At 50.8% G+C, this 12,735-nt stretch overlaps 1 protein-coding gene across 3 annotated transcripts in view; it reads left to right on the forward strand.

The window, feature by feature from the left end:
- Nucleotides 1-12,735, forward strand: part of LOC105692637 (protein downstream neighbor of son homolog) — a 159,023-nt gene that overhangs the window by 21,926 nt on the left and 124,362 nt on the right. Inside the window, exon 1 of one of the 3 annotated variants that reach the window (XM_048653896.1) lies at nt 6,423-6,440. The exons of the other annotated variants lie outside the window; for them this stretch is intronic. The gene's annotated coding sequence lies outside the window, so the exon portion shown is untranslated. Of the gene's footprint in view, nt 1-6,422; nt 6,441-12,735 lie in introns of those variants that run through there. 3 annotated transcript variants of the gene reach the window in all.

Genomic DNA, 12,735 nt, shown 5'->3' on the forward strand with positions numbered 1-12,735 from the left:
ACGAGGGTATGGGTGTACGAGAGGCAAAGAATAAAGTCCGAAGAACGCAAGAAATCGAATACGTGGAAGCGATCGCTTTGTCTCGGCAACGAATCGACGACTATCCCGCTCGAGATCGGACGTACGCGATGCGCGCTTTTGTGATTTTATTGGTATTGGGTAGAGTCTGCCATACCGAAGGGCTGTCTCTTTATACATACATATCGAACAACTTGCATTAATCGTTCGACTTTGCCGAACACATTCGTTGTCTTCATCCGTTGAACGGGATGATCGAGAACAATCGAAACTCCGCCTTCGCGGCCGATCAAAAAACTCATTATAACCCGCGGATCAGCGTTTCGAGAGGGCGAAAAAAAAAAAAAAAAATTCACCGATTAATATCCGAATGATAACCGCAAAAAGTGTGGCATTAAAAATCAGCGATGTTCGATAACGCTGCGAGCATACGTCCCCTGGGTATCCGCGGGCGAACGGATTAATTGGTTATTTTTGAAATCCGTGTATCCGATTGCGAACGGTCCCGCGTAGCGGTATATTATGTGTAGCGCGGGTAGCGCGGGAGTCGGGGCCGTGGCAAACAATGTTCCGCGTTAATGAAATACGGCGTCGATCTTGTTTGATTTGACGAGGCATCCCGGCTACCGGTGAGATGGGTGTCGGTGTCGACCACCCTCGACTCCGGTACGGTTTTTGTCCGTCATTAATTGGAACCACCGTGCGCTATAAAACGGGGCGGCGGTCGGCGCGTACGTACGTACGCAGAGGGTGGGGAAGGAAGGCGGACTGCAACCACCCACGAGCACGAAGAACGAAGCTAACGTGAAATAAACTCCGATGCCGCTCGGGAGTACGACAAAAACTCGTCTCCGAAGGGACTCGCATCAATCGTTCGCAAGCGGGTTTCCAGGCAGTGATTCTCTCTGCTGTAAAACAGACGCGCGACCCGGGACACCCTCCGCGACCGCGAGACGATCGGCGAACAAGCGGATACACGCCGATACCATGAGCACCGCTGAAAAGATCAGACGTTGGCGTGTACCCGCATCCGTGGACATACGAACAATGAGTGTCACCGGGCTCGCGTATACCGAGGGGACGGGAGAACTCGGCGTGTGTTACCTGTATCTCCGACGTAAAGTCAGATGTGTAGCGTCGTTAACGTTGCGCAGATGTATAATTCCGAGTCGATTTCGTCTAGATTTGAGAAAAAGAAAAAAAAAAAACAATATGCTCATCGGATCTAGACGAGGGTTTGTTTTTTTTTTTTCTCTCTCGGTGGTTTTTTGTAAAGAGAAACACGGGGGCGGAGAGATACGCGTGCGAGTTTACGTCGGAGAGGTACGAGTGGTACGCGGGAGCGGTGGGAAGCGCGGTGCGAAGACGACGGTAGGCGAGTACGCGAAATACATCGGCAGCTGCTTGAGCTTCGGTATATATTCTAATCTGGATACCACCGCGGGAGTGAACGTTCTCCGCTAGCTGATATACTCGCTAGAGTCCCCACGTGTACGAGCTCGTAGGGTGGCTGTCTAAATACACTTTAAAGATTTTAAAAGGTAATGGCGGCGGGCTTTGCCCAGATTTGCATGTCACGGGCGCGCATCATATATCTGGATTTAGCACACACTCCGCTGTTCTTCGTGCACGGGGTAGCAGGGGGGTGGTTTTCAACCCCCTTCGGCCCCGCCGACTCGGAGCTTCCACTTCCACGCCCCTCGATCCGCACCGCGGATGCTCGGATCAGCGAAAGATCCTCCGTCGACGACAGCCGCCCAGGGTGCAGAGTGCAGAGGGCGAGGTACATTAACACCGTAGGATTACCCAATCAACTCGGATCAAAGATTTAACGATCTGCATCGCTTCGCCGCCGCCGCCGCCGCCTTTGCCGCCACCGATGACGCGTAAAGTGTAAAGGCGCTCGCGTTTCTATATACAACACCGTACGTAGAATAACGTGAGGAGTGCGGAGCATTACGGGGTCTCGAAAGAATTCCTATCGTTGGCAGGACATCGGTTTCGAGAGGGTTGGGCCGCGGCGTACGGGGAGGCAGGTGGACGAGGCGGGGGTGGGGATCGCGACCGAGAGGGGGAAGGGGGAGAGAGAGGAGCAGTCGCAAGACAATGGGGGCATTGTGGTAGATGCTGCAGTGGGTCGGCAGCGTCGTTTCGGCATATTGACAGACTAATGATCGCGCTGAACAAAGGCCGGACTGTCGCGTGGTCACGTGGTCACGTGATGGACCGTTTCCGCTTAAGCGCTGCCAGTCCAGCGCCAACCGTATTCAACCCCGTTCGTACGACGGAGACCATGGGACCGTCCGACGACATCAATCAACCGGAAAGTGCCCACCAGTCAACCGAGTCAACCGGTCAACCGGTCAACCAGGTGAAACCAGCTAACGTCGCGTTATTTCAGCTGGAATTCTGTCGCCGCGCCTTATAAAAAATCCCTGCCTACCTCCCGCTCCCGCTACCCCTGATATCACAGCGGACAGGGAGAAAGTGACCCGATCCGAGAATCGTTCGGCCATACCGTCTTGGTCATCGCGAACGATCGTCAAGGCGACTCCGAACCCCCTCGGGAACCGTTCGCGAAATTAAAGGAGGACCTCGAACCGTGGGGGGGTGGGAAAAAAAAAAGAAAAAAAAAAAAAAAAAGTAAGTCAGGTGAATAAAAAAAGTACCGTACGTAGCGGACAAAAATAATCGATACACGGCATATATATATGTACGAGCTGAGATTCGACGAATGACTGCGCCGGTACTCGCCGCAAGTAAACTGATTCGTAAGCGTGGAGTCCGAGAAACAATGGTCGGCGACACAATGGGCACCGAGTTACCGGTCTGACCTATAACCCCCGAGCACCGCCGCATTGCGCATTCGTTCGATCGTCGCTCGGCCGCTCGACCGTTTCTTCGATTGTGTGCTAATGTTAGCCGCTACCGTTTCGGGCCCTACCGCGTTTCGCGCAGAAAACCCGACGGGGCCCCCGAGCAAATGCACGTCAAACCGTTCCTCTTTACGTGTATGCGGTATACCGCATCAAGGGTACACCCCGCCAAGAGACTCGCGGGACACGTGCGCCTCAGCACTGTTGCTCCCTACGAATAATATATTTTTCCACCGTTCTTCGCGTTCTCCACCGAAATTCCTATTTCGCCTCACCCGCGAGACACCCGTCTCAATTCCTCGATTTGTCGCTCCGCGGTTTCGTCCGCCGGAAACGACGGGGTCACGGCCCGCGTGGAAACGATGCAGGAATTAGTCGAACGATTTTTTCTTTTTTGTTTTATTTTTTTTCCTCGTCTTCTTTTACCGCAGAGTCAGAGTCAGAGCTCTGTTTTAAACAGTAGAGTCGGATTTGGCGCTTGACCCGACGACCTGGACCTCGTTCGAATCGCTCGTGTCACGGTGTCTGAAATCACCGGCGACAAAAAAAAAAAAAAAAAAAAAGAAAACCAAACAACATTACGCGAAGATAAAGCGAGCAAGTGTCGGAATCGCACCTGACCGGTACTCTTAATGGCGGGTAGTTTCGTACCGAATTACCCGTCGCATCATCCGACTCGCGGGCGAAAAAAGGAACGAGTATATAGCGGAGTCTCGGTAGGAAATTCGATTAGCCGAGTAAATCCCACTTACAATAAAGAAAAGTCAACCTGTAATTTAGCCATTACCGTGATTACTCGGGCGAAAAAATTAACGCTCTCTTCTCCGATTAGCTGCCCTCGTCGTTGCGAGTGGCATGACGCCGTAAAAATGCGAACGATCCGTTTCCATCGAGAGATCGCCCGACTCTGTTGTCTTCGACGATGAAAATTCATCCTGCACGAACGATCCTTCGATAACGAACGCGGCGATTCCGTGTTCTCCGATAAATTCGGGCCGCCTTAAAAAAACCGAGTCCGGGGTGCCCGTCGCAGTTGCGAAGGTGTTCGTTCGTATCGGGTACATCGCGTGCGGAGAAAGCAGCTGATTTCTCCGTTCGATCGTACGAGTGAAAGGACGGGGGCGGAAATAGAAGTCTAATTGTCAGGTTCCCGGTGTTCCGAGGTTTCCCGCACCTCGGCCAAGGTCACCGGTTACCCACTCTCGCCCGCCGAGCGTAGGAATCGAGCCTGGAAATGCAAGGGGGGGCGTTATACGAGCGGCGAAGCTTCCGCGGCGGTGGCCTTGCACCCGCAAATTTGAAACTTTCTCCGTTCGTACGTCCGCCGCCACCCGCGCGCTAGTTGGAAGGCGAAACGGGAGTCACGGTAGACGGAGGGCAAAGCGAAGGTCAGTGTCTGCATAAAAGCACGAGAATCGGAGGACGTTGGGCGGCAGACGGGGACAGAAGATGGCAGAGGGGCTCTTGCTATGCGGGCTGCGCAGTGCGACGTACGTGCACTGCCTGACGGTCGACTGTTCAAAGTCTGCTGCACGCTCGCTCGCTCTCTGCTTTCCCCGAGTATAGTGCTCTCCGCGTCCCCACGTTACTCGGTTGTACGTATATATCCACCTATTCTATTACACACACACCGACATACGCCTCTCCCGATCGGTTCTCTATGTACGTACACCCGTGTACAGGTCTTCTTCAAAGAAACGATCATCATCCCCGCAAACCTGAAATGACTCCAACAAAGATTTTCTTCAGATTCGCTTGTCCGTTGTGCGAATACCTTATACCGTGACGCGTCGCCGACTCGAAATAGAGACGGTAGAGTCGATTGTCAGCCGATGATGGTACGGAGAGAATGAACGACTTCCTGCGAAAGAGTTGAAACGAAACGAAAAAATGGAAAAAAGGAAAGATATGACCCGGTACGTGCGCCGGCGTCGTAAACAATTTCTATTATCGTGTCGTACCTATACGTATATATACTCTTGAAATCGCGAAGCTCGCGGAGCGATCGACGTAATTATAGATAATTTTTTTCGTACGTTCGATCGGAATAATCGCGCGTGTCTTACACATCCGCACTTCTCCTCGTAGATGTTTGTAATTTCACGTGCTCCTCTCGGCGAAGTCCTTCCTCCTTTTGAAAGCGCGATCCTCCGAGTCGTGTTCCGGCCTCGGACGGCAATAAGGAAAAGCTAGACACGCGATTATCATCTCCACGTTACGATAATCGAAGTGAAATAAATGTTGAACACTGCGCCCCATTATTCCAGCGCTTGTAGATCGAGGCTGTTATTGACTATACATCGAGTACCGGTCAGTGGAAGTAACTCGCGGTAGCCAGCCGGCCTCCCAGCTAGCGCGTCTCCCCGCGAGTTTCTGACTGCATTTTTTTTTTCTCTCGTCATACCAGCTCCGTGTAATGTCGTACGTTAAGTACCTTTAAATCGGTACTTAATATCCTCCGCTCGTAAACCTACCTGCGGGAAACACGTCCGCTGAGCGAACAAACGCGAGCGTTCATTTTATAAGCGCACAGATCAACGAGAGGGAATCGCGCGGTGTAGATTTTGTGTCGCTGCGTGGATCGATTTCGAGATCGGCCGAATGTCGTTGTTGACGGTTTCTTTTGTTCCTAATTGAGCAGGTTACTCAGTCGCGGAAAACATTGCGGAAGGAAATATTCCGTCGTGGAATATAACCGGCTAATGATATCGGTTCGATGATACAGCGCGGGTATTGGTGCGATCGAAGAAAAAAAAAATCGAAAAAGGAGTCGAAAGTCAAGCGCATAAACGAATTAAAATTATTTGGAAAGCCGTGTGGTATGATACGACCATCAGGTGGAATAAAGTGGAACAACACGCGGTGCCATAAATTCCAAGGACGTCGTATCAACGACACGGGAAACTGGAGGAAATAATACCGAACTCCCACGGCTGCGGAGTTGAGTAAAAATGAAAAAAAAGGAAAAAAACAAAGAATGAAAAAATCGAATAAAATAAAGGGAAGTAAAAAAAGGAGAAAGGAGTAAAAAAAAAAAAGGCAGCGAACAAACTTCGCATTACAGCGAATAAAATTGTTTTCTATTGCCGCATTATATGGCGCAGTATCGGGCGAAATGAGCTGTCGATTTAGTGACGCTATAAACTGCCCTCCTCCGTGCTGAAATATCCCCGCATAATTTGTGAGGGCACGAAATTTTGGTGAGGCCAACCTACGGCAGTTAAAAGTCTCGAGGCAACGAATCCTAACCTCGGTTAGCGGTGTTGTGGGTAAGAGAATCAGCTGACTAGCAAAACTGACCTAATTATTATGCATTTATTCCTGTATTCAAATGCGACGACTGCGGGCGGGCGGGCGGCAGGCGGTGTACCCGTTGTCTGGGTGACGCGACGCGACGCTCCAAGCTGCCGCTCGCTCCGTTCCGCTGTTACAGTGCAGGCTATACCTATTCGCCACTTCCACCGTTTCAACTGGCTACGGTATCCTACTACCTGTCCAACGACCGGTGGAACCTAACAACCAACTGTTAGTACCCATCATAACTATGTACGTATAGAGAACGCTATTTATCAACTAGCCGATATATATATATATATATATATGTATACGCACATGCCGCACCGCTATAACACGCTCGGTATTTTCTATTTATTACCTTGTACGCGATGATTCCGCGCGCGTTTTACCGATCCCGTGTACGTTATACTCGCGGGTTTGCGGGTTCCGTCAAACATCCCGCGTTACAAAGAAAAAAAAAAAAGGCTGAAAGAAAGAAAAAAGAAAAAAAACTTTGACAAGAGTCGTCATTATCGGGTAGCTGCCGATGTGCAGCTGCGTGTAGTCGCGACGTCAGAATCCAACGTTCGCGCTGTAAGGTGTTACATAAATCGATAAGTATCTCGAGCAGAAACTCGCGCGAGTGTAACGCTTTTAAAATTGTCCGACGTTGAAGCATTCCAGCGGCTTCTATAACGACTACCGTCGTTGGATCTGGTTTCGTTTCGCCTTTGAATGGCAACTCGTGACAACGTTCGACTTGGTTTTACCTTTTTTTTTTCATTCACCGAAGACGAGATGAGGCGAGGCAGATGACTAAATACGAGAACTCCGAGTCGCATTGTTCGATGTTTTCTATACAACGATGTACGTCGCAGACGCGGGGACAGTTGATGAATTTTATTTCACTCGTGTACACCGACTCGAACCAACGGATTCGGTGATCGTTTCGGCCATTGAAAAGCAAAGTCCGAAAACAAAAAAAGCCGAGGTAAAATTCAAATTCGACGATATAAACTGAGGGTAATCGGTGGCGCGGTGCGAAGTTGTTTGATATCGAATTTCAATTAGTAGTGGTAACGTTCTCTGCTCCCGCAGCCGCTGTTGCTAAACTATTGAAAAGTAGTTGGATATTTACCAACATCTGGCGGTGGTGGGACGGTGTAAAGTTTATAAACTCCGTGAGATAATCTGGGAAAATCGATGTTGTGTGTGTGTACAAAGTTGCGAAATCCAATATGTTCGTTTAATTCATTCCCGGACACTCGCTCTGGGGGTTGGTTGTTTTTTTTTTCTTTTCTTTTCTTTTTTTTTTTTATTCTTTCTTTCTCTTCAACCACCGCCGCATCGCGGTTGCGGAGTTTGACGGAAGAGAAACCTTAGCGGAACAAAACGAAAGGAAAGACGTAATCGAATCGGATTCGTCGATATTAGGCGTCTGTGTCCAGGGTCGATCGTCGGTCGTCGGTCGCGGTGGTTTGGTTTTGTCCACGGTAGCTGATATCGAGGGGTTGGAGGGCGTCTCGACGCCATGCTGATTTGCATGCGCCGCCATGACGACCTCCACCGCTTCACCGACCACGAGGGGTGGATGGAGGGTCGGCGGAGCTTTCGGAGGGATACCATCGATCGCTCCCCTCCTCGCCGACAGCTTTTACTCGCGTCCCTCTCGCACCCGCGCGGACACGCGCTGCACGCGCCTCGGCAGTAACCCCCCCCCCCCCTCCATCCCCCCTCTCCCCCTCCCTCCCTCTCCTCCGACGAGCCGGCGAAAGCCTCGCCGAAACCCAGCCCAACAACCAGCCAACCCCTACGGAGGCACATCCGTGTACCGCCGAATCCCTCGTCCCGTACGAATTCTCTTACTGCAGTTTTACACGAGTTTTTTTTTTTTTTTTCCGGAACCCCCGTCACATCTTATTTCACCACCACGTGCACTACGGCGCGTAGTTCTTCGTCCGCTGCGTTACCCAGAACAGCGGAAAATATACAGAGAAAACGGTCGTTTGTGGGCCAGCTTTTTTTCTTCCTGATAGAAAACTGAAAACCTCGATGTACGCGGAATTGAAAATCCGTGTTTCGAGCGTCGGGGAAAGGCGGGGGGTTAGAGGAACGGGAATGGTACCGGGGAGGGGGAGGGCTGAAAATTCAGCTGGCCAAATCCGGAATACATTCCCCGGATAAGGAGAGAAGAAGTTATAATCCACATGTGAACGAACCCGATGTTTTGCCTTATATACCGCGGTATAGCGCGGCGAGTTCATTTATACGGGGCATTAATTGCTTCGGATGGGAAAATCTGCAAATACGTCGCGGCGAATTATTATTTGCGGGGGTGTGTGTGTTTTCGAAGGGGGGGGGAGGGGGGGGGGGAGGGTGCAACGCGTGTACCCGGCGTTTGCGGGTGCGACACGATGCATACCTCCGTATATCCTGCAGGCTGGCACTTCGCACGAAGAGATATAATTTATTCGCGAAGCGCGGGTGGCGTGGATATGGAGAACGGGAGGTTGCTCCGGGGGTATGTTTGTTTTCATTGGGCCACATAGCGTGATACGTTTGCGTAATGCTGTCCGACCGACCGTCCGTCCGTCCGTTCGTCCGTCCGTCCGTTCGTTCCGACGTCCCCGCGCCCGCGGCATCCGCGATTTTGTTGTATGGGTATACAGGGTATATACAGGTATATACATATATATAAAACCGCCGCGCGGATCTAGCGCGCGGCGGTATAACTCATCCGAGCGGCTATTCCGCCTCCTCTCGGTCCTTTATTTTCATTCTCGTCGTCCGGATGATGGGGAAAAAAATCTGTTTCCCCGGTTAAACGCGTCCTCTATTGAATACACCGTGCGTTGGTTTACAACAAACGTTTTTAACCAACCCTCGCGCTCGTCGAGGGAATATGCAATTATTCGTGAATCGCTCGGCGATATTTCCTCCTTTTTTTTTTTTATTTCTTTCTTTTTTCTCCTTTTAATTTCTCCTTTTCATTCAGTTTCAGTTTGTCGCTTTTATGTACACGCGCATCCGGAAATACCTCTGCCAGACGTTGTACGTAGCGCAGTAAAACATCCGTACGTACATACGTATACTTTGGTGGAGGAAAATGAGCGAGAGGACGGAAAAAAGAGAGAGGGTATTTATTCGTAACGCAGCGCGTAGCGGAATCGCCGATCAACCGCGACCAATGTCAACGATCAAGGACACGCGGTTCCGTGTCCCGTACTTTTTAAGCGTCGTACGTATCGCGATAACGTCGACTTGTATCGCCGCACATAAGGGGGGAAAATCGGACACGTGTGCGCGCGGGACCGGTGTAGGTCGCCTCCAGTGCGAATCTATACGCGGCGTAGGGCCGAGTCGGGAACAGACGAAGGGGGTGTGTTGGGTTCGCGAGGGGGTGGTGGTGCGCGTACTCGCCCGTTTTTAGGGGTTTTCGGATCGCCCGAATGCCCCGCACCGGCACTAATCTTCGATACGCGACGATCGGATCCATCAATCTAGATTATAATTAATTGATAGCGGGATCCACCCCCTGCGGTGGGTGGCAGTATCCAGTATTGCACACGGGGTCCTCCTCCATTGCACCGGGTATTAGGGTGACTGTCGGTCTGTCTGTTGTCGACTCTTTATCGCGCCCCTGGTGAGTCGTCTTATGCATCTTTCATGAGGCAAGCTTCGAAGGGGTCCGTGCTATCCGTATACTCACCAACCCAAACGTACCTTCGGAACGCTCGGAGACCGTACCCCGTACGTGTGCGTAGGTACACGTGTGTGTGTGTAACTCCTGTACGCGTGCATCTTCTATACGTATACGGCGAACGTCATCCCGCTACTGTAAGTCCGAAGCAGCCAACCATTCGAATCGCACCTTGTCGAAGACCCCTCCGGAGACTGGGCCAACGATCTCCCGGCTATAGTATGCATATTTCTTCTATACAGGATGCGACTTGTGAGAATCTCAATTTTCTTTTTCTTATTCTTTTTTTTTCATTTTTTGTCTTAATCTCACAAGCGATTTCGCGTTCACCTGCAGACTTCGGTTTCCTAGTTTTCAACTATTTACGCTATTTGACGTTACAAGTTTGTCGGAATCACGTGAGCTTCATTTGTATTCGTAGCTCGAAGCGAGCGGCTACATTTTAATGGAAAAACCGTTAGCTGCAAGTCGAGATTTCCATCGATTAGAATATACATTTATAAAAGGCGTCGTAAAGATTGGGCGACATTAGAACGAGGGACCAGTAGAGAATCCGACAATTCAACGATCGATAATTCATCTCATTCTCCGGTAAAATACCTGGACAACGATCTCGCTGTTATACATACGAATCAACGTCAAACAGATTCGTTGGATTCACGAGAGCTGTGATAACACGCGTCGAATTGTGCACCTCGAACGACCATCGTTCGGCCCTTCGGTACCGCGGACGCAAACAATTCAATCCGGTACCATTGTAACGTACGGTACATTGTACCGCATCGGGACACTCGCGTATAACGTCTTTGACGCGATGAAAGCCTCGCGTCTGTTGAAACCAGTAGACGATACAACACCGTACACACGAGGCAACGACAAATTGCAACGTTATTCCACCGCTAACGACGAATCGCATGATATCGCGGCGAATGTGACGCGTCGCGTACATTACCGAGAGTATTTTACCATTTTGCGAGTGCTTCATATCCGCGAGTAGGTATACGTATACGTATACGTATACGCGGAGAATCGGGTTGGGTCAGAGGAGAGAACGCGTCGGAGGTTCGAGGCGTGTTGGGTCTGTGGGCTAATAGCATGCAGGCGAGCAGCTCCCGTCGACGGTCGATAGAAATTACCATTTTTATGGGTCTATCTCGTTTGCGTCGTATACTCAACGTGTTCACGTGTTTCGCTGCTTCTCGATGTTCACGCACGCGGCCACTTTGCCTACTGCCAACAGCACGACGCCGTTCGTCGCGATCGCTTCTTCTCTCTTCCTTCAACCCGCTGTACGTGTGTGTGTGTGTGTGCGTGTGTGTGTGTACGTATATCCGTTGGCATCCGCTATTCAAACTCTCCCTTTTTAACTACCGTTCGATCTCCCTCCTCACCTCGTTCAACTACACCTATACAATTGTTCGCTATCCGCGATTCCGGCTCTTCACTCGCCTCGTGAGGATCAAGCGAAAACGGTGAAGAGGCTCCATCAACATCTAAAACAAACGATCGCCTCGCTTTGATTTCCCTCAGGGATGACGACCAATTAATTCGCTGAAGCTGTCGAGCCTTTCGAGTCAACGTTAATTTATTTTGCCAATTGAATTCTCGTACGTTGCAGGGGGGGGATTATCGCAGCTCGTCGACCAAAAAAAGTACAAAGTCATCGCTTCCTTTTTCGAATCGCTTCATTTTTTTTTTCGGATTTGCATTCCTCGTAGACCTATATATAGTGGAAAATGTTTGCGGTAACGTTGAACAGCCGACTCTAGGCGACGTGATGACCGGAAACTTTTCCGACGTTGTACGTGTAGCCTGCAATTGATGGATCTTGAGGGTTTTTGCGATCGGTATAGGTGTCCTTGCTTCGGCAGTGAAACCGTCATGACCAGAAGCTCAGCTGCTGTTCGAGACAAACGAGATGGTGATCTCGTACTCACGAGAAATCAACGCCCACCGGAACCATCTCGTACGAACACCCTTACCAAGTGTGCCTAAATTCCACCATTTTGTCAGTATTATGTTACCTTCGGAATCCAACGTTGTCAGAAATAACAGGACTCTCCTATCGTTCGTGCAAAAAATGCCGAGGTGAAAATTGAAAGTGTAGGAATCGTGCAGCGGCGGCTGTATAAAAATGTGCAAGCGACAAGACGCTGACATTCGGAGTAGACGGGGGACGGTGTCGAAAAATTTTTCGTGGCGGATCACGCGTGTGCGCGGAAGCGCGTAGAGCGCGTGTAATGTGCGTGTAGGACGTAGAGTGTGCGTGGTTCTATACAGGGTGTTTAGTGGGTATAAACGTGCGGAGGGAGGAGGGGGAAGGGGGGAGGAGGGAGGGAGGGGGGGGGAACGGCCGGAGGGTCGCGGTGCGTCGGAGGGTCGTCGGAGGGCTCGGAGAGAGGGCCCCGAGGGAGTTTGTGCGTCTGCGCTACGCCGGTCGTCATGGATACCGCGGTGCCTGTACGCCCAGAACACGCGCGCGATCCCCTTTAATCACTCCATCTCGTTCCATCTCGTTCCCGTCATACCGCCGAGCAATTCTCCGTGTAAAACCGTCGGAACTCCGCGCTCCAACGATCTGCAAAGTCTCCGTTGTTTGCACCGCCAACAAACGCGAGGAGAGGACTACGTAGGTATACCGGAGCCCGAATTGTTCCATGCACAGTCCGCGCGGGTAGCTAGTTACACTCGGAGCTTCGTCGCTGCGAAATTATTCACCCCCTTCGAAAACTCCCCGTATACCTCGCCACCTAAAACTCGACCGAATTCCCGTTAAATATTTTACTCCAAGTCGTTCGTTCGTTCCTCGATAATTTGTCTTTTTTTTTTTCAAGGGCTGCGTCTTCGTACTTTTCGTCTATTTTT

This window comes from Athalia rosae, chromosome 4 (assembly GCF_917208135.1).
Source record: "Athalia rosae chromosome 4, iyAthRosa1.1, whole genome shotgun sequence".
Lineage (NCBI taxonomy): Eukaryota > Metazoa > Arthropoda > Insecta > Hymenoptera > Athaliidae > Athalia > Athalia rosae.